Raw genomic sequence first — 16667 nt, 5'->3', positions numbered from 1 at the left:
TGGAGTCAGATCCTCTACAGGTGATCCCATTGCATCCCTCATCCTGTCTCCTCCAACATCTTCTTCCATCATTAACTTTTTCTCTCCTATATCTTGAGTGTCTCTTGCCCATTGGCTCTGTTCTCAAGCTTGCTCAAGTCTTTTATGCTAAGACAAAAGGTCCATCAGTGAATCTTGTGCCCTCCACTAACCCCTACTCTTTTGCCTCTCTTCTAACAAGCTTTTTTTTTTTTTTTTAATGAAAAGTTTTCATAAACTTAAAGAAGAGCCCAGGTGTTGGTCAGATCACTCTGGCTGGAACAGAACTGCCAGGGTCTGCTCAAGGCTAAGTAGGCCTCCCTCCTCCTTACAGGGCTGGCTTCCATGTTGATGGTAAATGAGGAGGTCTTTGGATCCGACTGAGGTCTGGAGTAGGGCAAGAAGGACCCAACGGTGATGAAGAGAAGGGGCCCAATTCCTCCTCATTCTTCCCTGCTTTTAAGAGATTCCAGGCGACAGACCAGCCTTCCTTCAGAAGGGTCATACACACCATTTTAACTGAGTTCAAGTTTGACCTGGGAGGGAAGGACATCCTAGGGCTCCCCGTTCCCCCGGAAGTTAGAGGAAGGCACGTTAAATAAGTCCCAAGTCACATCCTCAGTTTCTCCTCCAGAACGAGCCTGGGTCCCATGGGAACTGGGAATCTGATACTCCATAATATGGCAGCTCTCTAGACACTGGAAATTGAGGGGCTGGGTAAGGTACGAGGAAATCAGAGCAGGGGCACTAACTAAAGGGAAAGGGTCTCAGGAAAGCGTGCTGATTCTGAGGGTTGACAGATGGTCTTTCTCTCCTTCCTGCCATATTGGGTCCCTGAGAGCTGTAATCACTTCTGCGGAGCCCTGTGGGTTGCTGCTCCCCCATGAGAGGGGTCTCTGTTGGCATGGGAGACTGGCATCCATTATCCACCAGTGGAGGGAAGCAAAAGATGGAGAAGGTTAAGTGGAGTGATTTTGGGGAAAGAGAACACCCCTGAATCCTCTACCAGTATTGGCCTCAGGGGTTCTTCCTTTACTTTAGGGTTCTTGTTCCCAATCACTTGACTCTTAGGCAAGAGGGAAAGCAGAAAGGAAAGGGGGCCCAACAAAATGACTGTTGTCTACACCAGCATCTCAGGATTAAGAAGCTCAGCCAGCCTTATGAACAAAGGATCCATGCTCACTGTCTCCCCTCCTCCACTCCCATTCATTCCTGCCACACCCCTGGGGCTACTGAAGACTCCCTTTTGTTGGGTCTTTGTTGCTGCCCGCAGGCTTTCTCTAGTTGCAGCGAGCAGGGGCTACTCTTCGTTGCTGTGCGCGGGCTTCTCATTGCGGTGGCTTTTCTTGTTGCGGAGCACGGGCTCTAGGCGCATGGGCTTCAGTAGTTGTGGCTCACAGGCTCAGTGGTTGTGGCTCACGGGCTCTAGAGCTCAGGCTCAGTAGTTACGGCACACGGGCTTAGTTGCTCCGCGGCATGTGGGATCTTCCCAGACCAGGACTCGAACCCGTGTCCCCTGCATTGGCAGGCAGGTTCTTAACCACTGCACCACCAGGGAAGCCCCCCAGGAGACACTTTTAAGTCCTTAGTTCCTGGATCTCTCTTGGGAGTTGCCGCCCCTCCAAACGGTTCCCTTGGCTCCTGAAACTCTTCCATTCTGCTTCTCCTCTTTGGTATCAGGGCTTTTGTTCCTCTGCATGGGTTCTTCCTCTGCCTACCCACTAAAAGTTTCTCCCAAGGATTTTCCCTTGGACCGTAGTCCTTCTTTGTCTTGCTTGGGCAACTTCATCCAGTTTCAGGCTTTAAATACCACCTCTGTGGAGAACTTTCACGTCTTTACGTCTAGCACTGACCTCCCCTCTGAGCACCCAGAAACTATATATTACTAAATGCTGAGCATCTCTACTTGGAGATCCCGCGGATACCTCACTATTAACATTTTCAAAACTAACCTCATTATTTTCACCCCACTTAATCCCTCACCCCCTAGACTCTATGAAACAAACCCTGGGATCCTCCCACCTCTATTCCATATATGAGTTCGTGGCACTGCCATCCACTCAGATACCCAAACCAGAACCTGGGTATTCTCTTAGGCTCCTGTCTCCCTGATTCTTCCTTTTGACATTGAATGTCCAAATACTAAATCCTGTTGGTGTTTGCTTCTGAAATGTTCCAATTCCACTGTAAGAATTCAGAACTATCTTTCTTCTGGGCTATGCCCTCTTAATTGCCTCTGGACTAGCTGCTTCTTAAAACCATATTCTACTGATAGATTTCATATTCATATTCTCCTAGAGCAGGAGTGATAAATCCAAATTTGCCCTGTCATCCTCTTGCTTAAAAAACTCTAATGACTCCCTCCTGCCCATTAGACTTTAGGCTCTCCTTGATTTGACCCCTCTATTTCTCCAGCTACCCCACAACTTACACTTGCTCATTCTCTTCTCTGTGCCCTGGATTATGCTGGGACTTCCGTGCCCACCTCTCTTTACCTGCAAACTCTCACTCAGCCTTTAAGATACAACTCAGCTGTTATCATGTCCAAGAACCCTCCTCTGAATCCTCAGGTGGCTTGCGGCTCCCTGTCATTTATCCTGTGACTCTGTGTCTTAGGGAGCAATTGGGAAGACCAGTACTCAGCCTCCTAAGTTCTTCCCTCGGTGAGTTTACCAGTCCAGGGTCTGGTACTCAACCTGGCAGATTCAGAATGCTGATTCCATCAGCATATTGAAAATGGATCCATCTCTTAGTGGCAGACTCACTTCTTGAAAAATGTATAAAGTCAGAAGATCAAAAATTAATTATAATAAGAATTATAACTTTCCTCAGGATGGTAATCTTGGAGCGTCAGAGACCAGTGCCTTCTTTCCCTGCAGAAAGACCCACCTGTAGAGGTGAATGAGAATCAGAATAATGGAAGTTAGATGAATCAAACAACTCTCGGAATCAGGCTGAAAAATCCGATGCCTCTATCTCCACATCAGGAAAGGGCTTGCCAATGGGACTGTAACATTAGAAGTCTGTTAACTAATGTTCCCTTTTCCCTGGCCGAAGCCAGGATAGTCACTGCCAATCCTAGTCTTTGTCATTCCTGTTGTATTTCCCCCGCCCCCTGGTCTGAGTGTTCCTCTCCGTCATTAATTCATTAGTGAAGTTACTGAAGAGGCTTGTTAGCTAAGGCCGTCCTTTTGGCTTTTGCTTTGATCCTTTAAGTGTGGATTTCATAGTTTGAGAACTCAACCTTATTTCCAGGTTCTTGATGGCGACCTCTCTGTAGCAGCCAAATAGAAACCAGAAACTCTAACATTATCTGTCATTGTCAGAAACAGGGGGCCAAGGCCTTGGAGGGGAGGCAAGGTGAGGGGAATGGGGAGAAGTTTAAAGATTGATTCCCTCTTCTACCTCCATTCCAGTGCAGATTCCAAAAGCAGCAGGCTTTTTTAAAAAATTAATTTATTTATTTACTTATTTATTTTTGGCTGTGTTGGGTCTTCGTTGCCGCTCGCGGGCTTTCTCTAGTGGCAGCGAGCGGCGGGCTGCTCTTGGTTGTGGTGCACGGGCTTCTCATTGCGGTGGCTTCTCTCATTGCAGAGCACAGGCTCCAGGCGCGCGGGCTCAGTAGTTGTGGCTCATGAGCTCAGTAGTTGTGGCACGCGGGCTCAGTAGTTGTGGCGCACGGGCTTCATTGCTCCGCGGCATGTGGGATCTTCCCAGACCAGGGCTTGAACCCGTGTTCCCTGCATTGGCAGGCGAATTCTTAACCACTGTGCCACCAGGGAAGCCCTATATTTGTTTGATTTATTAATTTTATGAGAATTACTTAAGAACTTGGGAAGGTGTGTTAATCAGAAAATTGATGTGTTTGAAAAACATAATCAAATTATTAAATGAACAAATGCAGTTTAAAATGATTAACCAAGTGGATCAGACATCAGTTTGTTAGATTTATAAATAGAATAAATGGATATACTTAATGTAAAAACTGATGCACAAATTTTGATTTTGGAAGTAATATTAATTTTAAAAACCAAAGTAACTTCTTAATAAATGTTTCAGGGTGAAAAGTCTTAATGCATTTTTAAAATCCTTTCTTCTATTTTTTTAATGCTACCATAGAGAAAGTTCACAAGGAAATATACAAATCTATAAATGTGAATTTTGCTCAATAGTGAATTGCCAAGAAAGGAGCATTTGAGGCTGTGTGAGTAGGTGGCGAGTGTGCAGTTTGGGAAAGAGAGACAGAGGTTAATAAAAATGACAAAATATAAACTCGCCTTCTTTCCAGACTTGTTTCTCTGTTGTCTTCAACTAAATATCCTGCACCGCCTTCAACTTTGTATTTTAAAAACTTAGCTCATTCTTCTTTATCCCTAGCTGTCTACTCTTGGCCTCAGCAAACTGCTTCCCTGTAAAAATAATGTGTTTATCGCACAATAAGCCCAGATCAATGGGCTGGAAACCTCGTAGCCGACTTTCACTCTTTTCGCTCCTCTCCCACTCTAAATCCATCACCCAGTCCTGATGGGCCTTTCTCTGCAAGGTCCACTTTGCTTCCCATTTTCTCAGTCACCGCTGCAGTCTATGACCACGTGGCCTTACACCAGGATTACTGTACCAGCCTTGGGTCAGTCTCCTCTGCTGCAGTTAGTTCTACACAGAGCTGCCAGAAGAGTCATCAAACTTTGTTTTCATCTCTAATGTTTTATCTGCCTGAGCTTCTACCAACTCCCCAACGTCTGTTGAATAAAATCTAAGCTCCCCTTGGCATCTAAGGTCTTCTGTCAACTAGAAGTGCTCCTCATCTTAGCATTCTCAGCTTTCATTATTTCTCGATGGAGCCCCTCTATTTTTGTCAGGCTAATTTGCTGGCTTTGCTCTCCACGCGACACTGTGCCCACAAACACATCTCTGCTTGGCCCATTGCCTCTGTGTGGAAGCCTGGGATCCCTCTCGTTTCTGATGCCTTGAACCTAGTTTCTTCCTCTCCTGAATCCTGTTAGGATTCACCTCTTTCTAGGCTTTATAATAGATCTCATTTAGCTGTATACAGTTCATAATCTCCTTGGTATCTGTATACATTTCAATAATTAATTTCCATGTGTTTACATAACTCTGTAACAATGTCATGTTTTCCACATGTATTGTTTCCTTAAAAAAACTATATAAATTCTTGGGGGAAGGAATTTTACCATCCTTGTCAATCACAAGGGTTGTAAAGAGATGAAATGAGATAGTTTATGTGGAAGTACTTTGTAAACGACCAAGTTTTATTCAAGTATAGTGTTGGAGTAGCACTGTGAGGTGGCTGAAAAAGACAAGGACTTGAACTTGGAAGTTGGAATTGGAAGAGTTGAGTTCACTTACTAGCTTCATCTTTTACCAGTTATGTTGTTTTAAGCAACATTTAATCTTTCCTGAGTTTCTAGTAACCTCACCAGTGAAATGACCATAAGATGCCTTACAGGGTAGAAGGGGTTTTGAAGCTCAATTAAATTGATATCAGACTTTTTTACAGACTTTAAAGCACCATATAAATGTATGTTTTTCAGTAATGATGCGAGGTAAGCATGTGTACTAATAAATGTTGACATAATGACCAGTGCATGTTGACTTAGTGACTCAGAAAGATTACAAGATGAAGAGCACATACCATTACGGCATAAGCAGCATCACTTCATAGTTGGCATATCATAGCAGATGCAAGTAGCTTTAATGATTCAAGCATACTGAACATCTCTGACTTACAAAAGAGGTAAATAGGATTCCAGATAAATATTAATGGAATCAAAGACCTCATCCAAAAACAGTGTATTTTTTAGAGTAATCTACTGTGTTTATTAATTATGCAGGACTATTTGAAAGGCATAGCACTTGACCAAATTCTCGCAAGTTCTGGGCACTATATTTGAAATGCGTTCAATATTTGCTCATTCAACATTTTTTGTTTTAGCAAATATTAATTGTACCCCATCTGTATACCAAGCACTGCTTTAGGTCCTGGAGTTATATTAGTGAAGACAGTTCAAGTTCCTGTTCTCAGGGATCTTACATTCCAATGGAAGGGAGAGAACATGTAAATAAACTAACTATAGATTATAATAAAGGCTACAGAGAAAGTAGTAGTGAGGGGGCAGGGTGAGGGAGCACTATAGATGGCACATTCAGGAAAGACATCAAAAAGGAGGTGACATTTAAGCTGAGATTGGAGGATGAAGTAGAGAGCCACAGAAAGAGCCCAGGAAAGAGCCTGCCAGACTGAGAGAAGAGTGAGTGCAAAGGCCCTGAGGCAGGAAAGGGCTGGCTGTGTTAAGAGGCCTATGTGGTTGGAGCCTAGTGATTAAGAAATCTGGAGCCAGATCATGCAAAGCCCAGTGGGTCTTGGTGAGGAATTTGGATCTTATCCTACATGCAACAGAAAGCCACTAATGGAGGTTACATATCAGTGAAATTATAATTATACTATTTTTTTTTAAATCATAGTCAGTTTTATAAATACCTTGGGCCGTTTCACAAAGCTTAGCATGATCTGCTTCAAAATGTACATTTAAAAGAAAAAGTACTAGGCATTTTAAAATTTGGGCCTCCTCCATATGGGTGGGTGCACTGGGTAGGAGCTGTCATAGGTTCTGCCTGCTGTTACCCTTACCTGTCTTGTGAAATTAGGATTCTTCACATTCCAGATGCAAGCTATCTCATCAGCAGAGAGGTCACCTTCAGGGATCCTTTATTAGATTCTTAAAGCTATGCAGTCATAACAAAGGAGAATGCTGATGCTCTAATATGAAATATCCCTAAACTATGTTAGGAAGAAAAAGCCTTGTGCAACACAAAGGTGTGCTGTCATTCTTTGTACATGCATAAAGTATCTCTGGGATACATAAGACACTGATAACATTGGTCACACCAATGGTGAAGAGACCTGGGTAGCTGGGGAATACGGTGGGAGAGAATTCTTACTGTATACCTTGTTATATTTTTTAACGTTTTAAATAATGTAAACATATTACCTTTTCCAAAAATATTTTTTATAGTATAGTTGAAGGATAGTTGATTCACAATGTTCTGTTAGTTTCTCAAAAAAAGATCCTTATCTTAAAAAAAAATGGACAATGTCTCAAAATTGATGAGAAGGAATTTGCATTGCTGAGTAAGCCTAAAGTTATTCTATATAATTAAAAGGAAGTTTAAAATCTAGACCTATGCTCTTCAATACCGTAGTTGTGAGCCATGTGTCTATTTAACTGTAAATTAATTTAAACAAAGTTAAATTTAAAATTCAGTCCTTTGGTCACACTAGCCACATTTCAAGGGCTTAATAGCCATTAGCTGCATGTGACTAATGGCTACCATGCTGTATAGCACAGATATATCGATGGAACATTTCCATATCATGGAAAGTTCTTTCAGATAGCCTGCTATATAGACTTATGCAAAATACCACCAGGGTTCTGATCTAGCTCTCAAGACTTAACTGATTAATACATAGAGACTCAGAAGTACAGTAATTTAAATATATTCCAATGCTAATTCCCCCAAGATGACTCACTGGACTGGTACTTTGAGGTATAATCAAAACTCCCACCACTAGATTTCTAAGGCAGGCAAGGATATAATTTTGTCACTACAAACAAATCAGTTTGCACTAGTATAAACACTGGCAGTTCTATTTTTCTAAATGTAAACTTAGATTAAGTAAAACTAACATACTTGATATTTACTGAATTTGATATTCTGCACTGATTCAATAAATGAGTCAACAGTACTAACATGATAAGGGTGAGTAATGAGACTCAATTATATTCAACTTCTATAGTACAATTTGTCAACTCTTCTCATTTTTGCTGTCATTTATGACCACAGCTTTTCACAAATTAACACATTTTATTTATTTTTTTTAACACAATTTAACTGACCATAGTCATCATTTTCCTTCTGATACTCAAATTGACAGAAGTTAGCCAATGAGTGTCCCTTTAAACTGGCTTCTGTGTTCTTCCACCCAACACCATTATCTTTTAAAGCTTTCTTGCTTTCTGGACTAATAAAATGTTTTAAGACTCACCTGTACCTTCCCAGACCCAGACATGAATCAGTCATTCTTCTTAGGCATGGTTTTTTTTTTTTTTGGCATGTTGTTTTAAGTGAAAAGTAGCATCAGACCCCAACTTTTAGAAATTAGGATTGCATAGCGTCAGCCTCGTGATGATGGAGTAATATTGTTCCTTGGCCATTTCATTGAACAGAGCTAGAAAAGATGTATTTTATTAAATGGTGTTAGTTTATATTAATATTTCCAAATTAGTCCTCACATTACAGTATGCCTACCCCAATTTTTTATTCTTCATCCAAATTATATTTCCTTTTTTTATAATTCAATGAAACATTCAATTATCACTCTCAATAAAAATGTTGGATTCCTAACAAAGTTACCACAATCACTCATTTCTTTGATGATAAAAGCATAATACAGTAATATTTAGAAATAGTAATACTAACAGTGAAACTACTACATAACATTCAAATTTTTCTTTGCTTTTGTCTTAGAATGCATCTCACTAAGGATGTCCAGACTAACTATTTTGCCACTCAGTAAGTCTTCATTTTGCATGCTTATATTATACTTACAAGTATAGGCTCTAGTCCTTTTGTCTCGGTCCATCTGAGGGCATCAGTAGGCAGACAACTGACACCTGAGTTCTTGGATGAAGTGGCTTTCAGCTCACTTTTTCCTCTCGAGAAACTAGGATTTTGTTTTTCAAACGCAAATTATCTCATCAATAGTTAATGGCAGATAGGCTAGTTTCACCTTACATATAGATTTTTATATGGAAAGAAATGGACAATGTTCCAAAATTATTAGTGAAAAGGAAATGATATCACTGGGTAAACCTGAAGTAATTCTAACCAATTAAAAGTAGGCTTAAAATCCAAACTATACAGCTATAGTTTTGCAAGTCAGAGACATACTGGACAGGTACCTACACACATAATTTTGTCACTACAATCATTCAACATACTCCTGTGAGGACAGAGGCAGTTATCCATCATTTAGCATAAACAGATTTTCTTGCTTAACCTTTGAATGAACTCAAAGGAAGATTTCTAAAAGGAAGTTAATCATACCTGGTTGGTTTCCTAGAAGAAAAAACAAAATAAACCAGTGAACCACAGTTACGGAGCTGCCTAATCATTAGTGATACAGAACCAGAACTGATTTTCTACATTTAATCTGGCGGGTAGGTCACTACTGACTCATGAGAGCAGCTGCAGTGCTCTGTCAGGGCCTAACCCAGAGGAGGTGGTACCATCACTGAATGCATTACTAGTGGGCTAGAGGGTAGCTCTGTGCTGACCTTCCCTGGGCCTCTCTTTGCTCCTCCCTTGAGCTGTGTATTGAGTAAAGGAGCTTGGTAAATGGTGGCTGTTATTAAATTAGAGAAACTCAGCCTGATTGCTTCTCTCATGCCCCCGGGCCCAAATGCCCAAAGCTAAGTTCAATGCACCTGCTTGTGTACCCAGAATACTCTGTGCTCACCTACTACTATACCACTTACTGTGTAGCATTGTGATTGGTGGCAATCATGTCTGTCACCCCACTCAACTATATTTCCTTCATATAATATTTTACCATTATAGAGGTCTCCAGAAAATTTACCTTTCCAGTTGGGAGTTGCTATATTCCCTCTTTATTCATATCAAATACGCTTCTTAATGTTAGACTTAAATACCTCATGAAACCCTGATTTATCTTACATAATAAAGTGTATTGTAAGTTTTTTTAGGTATATCCTAGAGAGCAATAGCTTGAAAATTATTTACAAATCTCTAAGGAAGTCCAATAGTCAAGTTTTCTAGAGAATTTTGCAATCCATTCACTAAGATTAAATAAACATCCACACCAGAGGTGAATTAAATGGTGTTAATGTCATTATACATTCTTTAAGGTAGAGATTCTCTCGTCCATTTCTGTATCTGCAGTGTTTCAAGGTACTTAATATAACACTCAGTAAATATATATTGAATGAGTTAAGTATACATGTAAATATATATACCTCTTTTTAATCACCAATCCAGAATAGGTGTCCTTTAGTCACCTACCAGAGACCTCAGTTTGAAAGTGACTTCAATCTACCTTTTTTTAAAAAGCCCACTGAGGGCTTCCTTGGTGGCGCAGTGGTTGAGAGTCCGCCTGCCGATGCAGGGGACGCGGGTTCGTGCCCCGGTCTGGGAGGATCCCACATGCCGCGGAGCGGCTGGGCCCGTGAGCCATGGCCGCTGAGCCTGCGCGTCGGGAGCCTGTGCTCCGCGATGGGAGAGGCCACAGCAGTGAGAGGCCCGGGTACCCCAAAAAAAAAAAAAAAAAAAAAAAAAGCCCACTGATATCTGAAGTATGTTGCCTAAAGGCTACACGGCCATCATTTTCTATAGATTTGGTAAGCTTTATGTCAAATTCAGCTCTCAACAGAAGAACTTTTTCTGGATTATAACTAGCCATTACTAAAAGTTGACAATAGAAAAGCACCCACATGAAAATTGTTCCTGCATTTTTTTTTTGTAAAATCACTAAGACAGTTGCCCAATTTTCTAGAAAGTAAGCTCCACAAGGGTAGAGACTTCACTGGTTTTAATATTTTATATGTAGGCCCTTAAACAAGCATATACTGTAGGCCTAAATGAATATTTGATTTGTAGTGAACAAATGAATGAATTCTATACTTCAGTATCCTTCATATAAAGAGTTACATAATTCCTTTTTAAGATTTATTACAGGAAAAAAGTTTGTCTTCCAGAAAAAAAACTTGTGTGCTTCTTTTCATTAGACAGTAAGAACTTGTTTTCTTTGAATTCACTTCCAGGAAGAGCAAAGTGGGACCATTCTAAGAATACCTTAATTGGTCTCTGTCTCTCCTCTTTCGAACGAATACTTTTACACTGCCACCAGAATTACCTTCTGATAAAACACAGGGTCACAAGATTAGATCCCATGCCCCAATCTATTTTTTCCAGTATTAAAGCCCTAATCTATTTCTCTTTGCACTTGCCCCCCTCTTTCACACTCTCACTTACCTTTACCCCTGTTTGTCTGTCATGTTTCAGCCATACGATTTTCTCATACCCTCAACACATCTTGTTTATTCCCACCTCCATGACATTCCTGATGTTATTTCCTCCACCTTCCAATGCCCTTTCCTCTCATTATTCCAAGTATTAGCCCCCTTAATTCCCAGATCAAAGATCTCATCCTTTGATCTTGCACTGCCTGTGATTGAATCAAGCTTATTTGACTTCTTTAAGCCTTGGTTTCCTCACCGGCAGTACTGTAGTTTCCTGTCTGATAGGGTTGTTTTAAGTACTCAATAAATATTAGCTCTTAGTATTAATAAAATTTCTTCTATTTACCTGAAATATATTTTTGTTATTCCTTATACCTTAACTTATATACTTAGATTATTTGTGCCTTAGGAACCATGGTCCTAGAGTAGAATACATTTCAAAGTTCTCATGTTGACCCCCTCCCCACATAATCCACACCCTAGATAGAAATTGATGTTAGTTTTGTTATTGCTGTTGTTATTCATCTAATATTTAACACTGTCTTAATGTAGCCATTGCAATTTTCTATCCTCCAAAGCTAATGCTTAGGACAGTGACAGTTATATCTTTTGTATGTCTGTTTGTGTATGACTCTATGTAATATTTCTGCCATGAGTTTGAATTTAGTATCTGCCAAATTGACGTGTGGTTATATTCACAGAAATAGGAGCTGCTCAGTAAATGGTAGCACTGTGCATTATGTAACTTATGTTTACATATAGTATCTTATTTGGGTCTCACAATAATCCTGTTAGGTAGGTGGTAATATACCTATTGTAGCAGTATCCCTCTTATCATTATGACATACACACTGATTTAGAAGAGCACCTTGTAAGAAACCTAAGTGTGCTGAGATTTCTTTGAGTTTCTTATTCTCTTCCACAGCAAAGCCATTAATTATCTTTTTCTCCCAAGATTGTTTCTCTGTCTATGAGTCTATGTTTATGACTCTAAGTGGGTCTGTGTTTCAAGATCTATGTCTTCTTACTTGGCAGCCATTTTCTCAGAACTAAGGTTACATCATCTGACACACAATGTCAGAACCAATTTCAAACTCTTTCATGAATCCCTTTCCTTGTTCTTTTGGTGTGAGGAAAATATGTAACGTGTATGGAAGAAAACATAAAATTTGAATGGGACTCTTATAGGAAATCTTTCTGATCATGAGCACGACAATTTACAAATTTGAGTAGGTGCTGTTTTCCTCACCAACCATTAAACCAATGAAGCAGATAGCTAATATTCTTAAACATTGTACAATTTGGGTCTTATCATGGACATTAATATTTTTCTATTTCAAGGATCTACAGAAAGTATATCCCTTCAGTTGGATGGAGGCTATAATATTCCCTTATTATTCAGCTCAAATATATCTCAGGATTACCTAAGATCTTATAAGACCAGTCAACTTTAGGTTGTCGTACATTACATGGAATGTTATAAATTATTCTGGATATATTTTGAATATACACTGGATATAGCCTGAAAATTATTTATAAATCTCTAGTGAGCTTCAAGTGAACAAGTTCTCTGGAGAACTTTACATTTTATTTGCTAAGATAAAAACAGGTTAATTGAATGATGTTGATGTCATTAGACATTCTTAGGCACCCACAGAGATGCTGCACATATCAAGACATTATTCTGTCCCACAGCTTGCAATCTAAAATTAGAAATACACAGGCAAGCCAGATAAACATAGACAGCACATTCTTTTAAGACCAAAAAGAAATGATGGGAGGGAAAAATGAGAGTGGTGAATCAAGTCCAAGGGAATTGACACATATTCTATCTTCTGCCTTTTACTTGTAGCCTTAATTAGCTCTATCAGAAGTGATCACACTGTTAAAGTCAGACAGCTAGGCTGTCTGATAGCCTCTGAAGGGTGACGGAACACTAATGGGATTGCCATGGTATAGTGTCCTCAGCTTTGGAGGTCCAGAAACTCCTTTTATCCGGCAGCCCTGTTTGTCCCTGCTTGCCTGACTCTGGGTACTAAAGTCTACCTCCAAGCCCAGCACTGGAAATGAGTGCCAAGCCAATATGTTAGGAAATACCCCCTCCGGTAGCTGGTGGAGTTCGGAAGTAGTGCACTGCAGCAGTCCACGTGGTCTGGACTTGAACACAGCCCTAGCTGCCCTTGTGAACTTCAGGTTGAGATCTCCCTATTGACCCCTATTCTGTGTGGTCAGGCTACAAGCCTGGCTGGCCCTCTCCCTGAAGTTAGGTTAAAAAAGAAAAAAGCACCTCCAGTGTGCCAGGTTTCATGCTCCGTGGTAGGAATACAGACAAATAGGACCTAGGCTCTGTTTTGGAGCTTACAGCTTATTTGGGGAGACAGCTCAAGTTCAGTAATGTGGTAAATGTAGTGGAAGAGGGGTGGTGTGGGTAAAGGCCAGAGGAAGGGTACCCAGCCCAATCTGGTGCTCAGGGAAGGTGACAGGAGACAGGGGATAGTCTGAGAGCAGGACAGAACCAGGAGAGTTGCAGCCCAGAAGCCAAGAGAGTGTGTTAAAAATAAAGAGACAGAGAGAGAGAGAAGGAAGAGGAAAACAGTCAGATTCTTCAGATATTGAACAAGATGGACTTGAAGAAAGTCCATTGGATTTGACAAATAGAAGAGGGATCATTGATGCCTGTTGACAGGACAGTTATTGGGGAGGTGGGGGTATGAGATGTCAGTGTCGTGTTCATGTTGAGGAATTAAGGGGAGGCGAGAAGTGGAAAATAAAATCGTGGCTGTGAAAAGAGTAAATTAGAGAGGAATATATCATTAAGGGAGTTTGTCTTGACTTCTGATCAGAAAAACAGGTTTCTAATCAGAGAGAAAGGAGCTGGTGGAAGAGAAAGAGAAAGAGGTGAATGATGGATCAAGGGAACAGGTTCTTGATTCCAGTTCCAGATCCCATTCCTGTTTCCTGCTGAGATGGGCTCTGACTCCCACTTCTGATTCTACTAGCTCCCTCCCCCCAGGGGTGGACTTTGCTTCTAGTGTCTCTTGTTCAGACTCAGCTGTACCTCCCTGAAATGTGAGAGTGACACCCACTGAATGTCAAGAATCGCAGCTGCATAGAAATCCTGACCAACTTGCTTCCCACAGTATTTATTAATCTACAAAGAGCTGATATACCTTTTCAGTGACTAGAATACTTTCGTCTGCCATCTAGAGCATCCTTCCCTGTGTCAGGGTGCCGTGGTGGTTCAACTATTAACTGAACTTATCAATTGGGAGGTTGCTTGTTCAAACTGGATTATCATAAAGAGAAATCTTTTGAGAGTGATTTAATCCAGCCTCTGGTGAAACCCGATAGTAAGGTCTTTCTAGTGGCTGGAGTACCCAAATCCACCCTAGAGGGTGCTTGCCAAACTCCTGCTCTCTGACAAAATTTTCTAGACTCCAAGCAGACCATCTTTTCCCCAACTTTGTTATTTACAATGATGTTTTAGTGAGGTTCACCAGAAACCGCACCCTCATCTTTCTCTAACAGAGGTATATATAATCTTAGTAATTATGTATGGTTTTTGGTAGTTTTAGCTCTTGGTGTAATTTTCAAGTTATTGGAGGTGACCCCCTTTCACATTTCTTTTAATGAGTGCACCTCTTCTTTTATTTATCCCTTTTTGTTTTTTCATAGTCTCTGTTCAGCAATTTAATGAAAACACTAAAATGAAGTCAGGTTTTCTTTTAAAGTCCAATAATGGAATTTCCATCCTCTTTTTCTTTTTAAGGAAACAAATTTAGAATCTAATAGAAAATCGTCACAGCCAGATTAAACACTGGGATTGGATGTTTATTGTACTCGCTGTAATGCTTATATGATTACCAGAGAGCTCAGCAGCAGCCTCTTGAGGACAGCAATTTGTGTCTGTCATGTACTTTCCCTACATACAGATACACTTGGTAGGTACTCAATAAACATATGAATGGATTGATTTTAACCACAGAGTTCTAATAGATTGAATGGTGATTTGTCATCTAGTAATATGTGTGTCTTCCTAATGCACAGCCCTCAGTCTTGCTTTTTTGCCTAATAAAGCACATAAGGCAACATGTTTTCCAAAATATTATCCTCTTCCTACCAAGACAGGGACCAAATAGCACTTATGTGGGATTCTGCAGGTTTAAGTTTGAATTAAATGAGAATAAAGTACCCAGTCCACACCTGGCAATATATTTGACATGCATTAAAGTTTATTGAGTAAAAGAATGAATTGGGCAATCATTTAACTTGAGACCATTCCCTTAACAGTAAAATAAAATTATTACTACTTGCTCCACCTCTCACACAAGATTGCTGTAGGGAACAAATGATAGGATGTTTATGCAAGTGCTTTAAAAACTGTAACGTACATTACTACGTTAAAGTGGGATTTGTATGCTGACTTAATGTCATTCCTATTAACTGGTATTTTTACTACTGATTCATTACAGCTACCATTCCTATTAAAGACCCCAACTAACCACAAAATTGTTTTAAACATTTTTAATACCGCGTTTAGACTATTTCTAATTTTGCCTGGTTGCAGGTCTGTGGTGCCACGTATGTCTGTGACAGACTCATACTTTAAAGAAAAACATTTATTTTTCTGGAGTCCTGTTTTCTACCTCAAAGAAATTTCTGGCAGAAAGAGCACGAATCAGATTCCAACCTATTACCTTAAGTGAACAGCGATCACGATATTTTAAAAAGGGAAGCGGACAAAGACCCCAAGATAGTTTCCCCCAATTAAAATCACTTTGACCAAACGACAGCACCCAGTGGGGAGACCGGGGAGAGTCTAGGGCTCGGAACCAAGAGGACCGGTAGTACGAGGGCCCCTCCTCCCCCCCTTCCTCTATTGGAAGCACCGCGGGGCGACGACCAGGGTCCAGCGCCAGGACGGTTGGGGGTCCCCGAGCGGGCGGCCAGGATCCGCGGCCAGTTGGGGTCAGCGAGCGCCGCGGCCGTTGGGAACTCCAGCTCCCAGCAGGCACCGCTTCTGCGGCCGAGGCGCGTGGCGGCGCTGCCCGCTGGGACTCGTAGTGCGGTCCGGTAAGGAGAACTGGGGAGTCAGTCCTGGCTCCTTTCACCCACGTTTCGGAAGCTGGGCCTGGAAGGGATCATGCCGGTCCACTTGTGCCCAGCGTCCCTCACGGGCGGGTGCGAATGGAGCAGGCCTGGCTGCCGCGCAGAGGCCCGGGTGGCCGTGCACGTGGGGGGTGGTTAGAGACGAGAAACCCGAAAGCCCCGCGCGCCGCCCACCGCCTAGGTGACGGTTTAACGCTTCTCCCGGGTGGAGGTGGGGCGGGATGTGTGGGAGGAGGGGCCGTCCCACCCGACTCCTCCGAGACCAGCCTGCGAGCCGGCCCTCCCTTCCCCCACGGGCCCTACACCGCGTGGGCCCCACCCCCCCGGCCGCGGCGCGTGCGCATAAGCCCCGCCCCAGCCCCACCCCCACCCCCACCCCCGCAGCGGCCGCCGCCGCCACCTCTCCCTTCCTCTTTGCTCTTTCCTCCTCCTGTTTTCTTTTCCCTCCTCCCCCTCGCCTCCTTTTCTCCTCCTCCTCCGGCG

Source organism: Tursiops truncatus, chromosome 17, assembly GCF_011762595.2.
Source record: "Tursiops truncatus isolate mTurTru1 chromosome 17, mTurTru1.mat.Y, whole genome shotgun sequence".
Classification (NCBI taxonomy): domain Eukaryota; kingdom Metazoa; phylum Chordata; class Mammalia; order Artiodactyla; family Delphinidae; genus Tursiops; species Tursiops truncatus.
Note: the sequence above shows the minus strand (reverse complement) of the source record.